Genomic DNA, 2,153 nt, shown 5'->3' on the forward strand with positions numbered 1-2,153 from the left:
TCTGATCTCCCTCAAGGAAATCCAGTTTATCAGAGAAACCTTCCTGTTACTTCTTAATGGCAGTCATCATATGTGCTTTCTCCTTATGCCTCTTCTGAAGGACCTCTGTTTGTACCTTCTTTCCATATTTCCACAGTGCTCGCAGTTGCTTAGCCTTTTCAGATCTCTCTATGGCCGCCTGTTTAGTCTGCAGCTTCTGCCGAATCTTCTGCATCTGCTGATCAGATGTGACCATTTCTGTGAAAATGTCAGTGGGCTGCTTCGTAGGGACTTTGAGCTGATGGAGGTGGGGTAATACTGCAAGGACTCCGGCCTGGGCCTGGCGATAGAAACTCATCTCCTGCTGCAATCAACAGCTTTCTTCTGGTCCTTGTTCTCAGGCATTGGCTTAGTTCCACTGACTTCCGGCACCGGACCCAGTGTCACATCAAGCCTTTCCACCCACTCCAGGTCTGGCTTGAACTCAGCCAAACACTGCTTCAGGCCATTCACGTCGTTCGCGGTTCATTGGCCCCTCTAGCACCACGATGAGGGGTTTCAGGAGGCCCCCCGGGAAAAGGCGTCCTGCAGCTCTTGGTCTGTGACAAGAGAATCATCAGAATTTGAGTCTGACTCTGAGAGCAGAGTGTCCATGTGGCCGCATGCACGCCCGATGGCCCTGGGAAGAAGCTGCTGGCCCAAGGCTGGCGTGGCCGGCAGAGGGCGGCAAGGGTGGCAATCGCCTTGGTTCTCTGCCTTCAGCACCTGACTCTTCCATTGCCACGTGGGCCACCGAACCTCTGCCAGCAACTCCCCCCCTCATTTAGTTTTGACAAAACTTAAACCTCATTTTATCATTAGGATTTATCAATAATTTTTTTAAAAAAAGAAAAAACAAACGGAACAAAGGGCTGGAGACCTTGAGAAGACATTCCTCAGAGACCACTTGTTTTTGCACTTTGTTTATTCAGGAACTTTTTGAGAATGTGTACTTTCTAGGGCTGTCACATCTGCAAGCTGGTTAAGCAATATTGTTAAGCTATTCTGGAAAATGAATCACTTAAGGCTATTTTCCTACAGGGCTTGTGTGCTTGCCAGAGAGAGGCAGTGAGAGAGAAAGTGAGAAATCAGCCCTCGGGAGGATGGCCGCTCTGCAATCTCTTCTCCTACATTCTCCTCTTGGGATTTTGGGCATGCACAAACACGCAACCCGTGTGATTTTCAAGCTGCCAGATCTGGAGCTTGAACTTCAGTCAGCCATGTGAGAGTCAAGTGCCTTAGACACTGCACCACCTTCTGGCCCTTACACTTTTGTTACTTATTACAAAATTAAAGAATAATTCCAGATAATAAAATAAGTATAAATTTATACAGTTTAGACATACGATATGTTAAAGTATATTGCCTGAAAAATCCTCCATATTCCTGCTTTAGTCTCCATAAGCAAACCACAAGCTCACATGGAATTCTGCTTCTGCTAGATTGAGAAAATTGAGGTTTCTGTCTCCCTGTCCTACAAAGAACTGAAGGACAAGAAGATCAGCTGAGCACAAGGTTTATTGAAATGGAGATATGCCATATAGAATTTGTTAGTACCAAAACTCATTTATTTTCCAGGATGTCCTTTTATCCTGGTTTAGACCCTTTATTCATCTAAAGTATGTGTCCTTAGACCACCTCTGGTTTGTTAGTTTTTCTTTTGGCTTGTTCCTTATTCTTGTATCTTGTAGAGCTCATGCTGCCCGGATTTTTTTTTTTTTTTTTTTTTTTTGGGGGGTTTTTTTTTTAGGGGGGCTGTGCTCACCAGAAAGACACAGAGAGAGACAGAGAGACAGAAAGTGAGAAATCACCCCACACTGTAATCCCTTCTCCTCCATTCTCTTCTCGGGATCGTGGGCACACACGCACAAGCGCTGGTTGTGAGTTTAAGCCACCAGGTCTGGAACTCAAACTGCAGTCGACCGCATGCGAGTTCAGTGACATAGCCATATAGCCATTACTGGTTATATACCAACTGCTGGTCCTCAGCCCGGAATTGTTTTTAATGCAAATACAGACTGTCACACTGTTACATAGTCCCTCCTTAAAGTTTCTTTGTGCTCCATGCTAGTTTCCTGATCTATATCTGCCTAACCAAGGTCGTCATTTCTACCAACTCTTAAACTCCCCTCCTC

General features: G+C 45.5%; 1 pseudogene; it reads right to left on the reverse strand.

Moving 5' to 3' along the window:
* Positions 1-4: 4 nt before the first annotated feature.
* On the reverse strand, positions 5-648 carry LOC102495131 (putative rRNA-processing protein EBP2 pseudogene; annotated as a pseudogene).
* Positions 649-2,153: the final 1,505 nt, after the last annotated feature.

The sequence above is a fragment of the Tupaia chinensis genome, unplaced genomic scaffold (genome assembly GCF_000334495.1).
Source record: "Tupaia chinensis unplaced genomic scaffold, TupChi_1.0 Scaffold139234_1, whole genome shotgun sequence".
NCBI classification, from domain to species: Eukaryota; Metazoa; Chordata; class Mammalia; order Scandentia; family Tupaiidae; genus Tupaia; species Tupaia belangeri.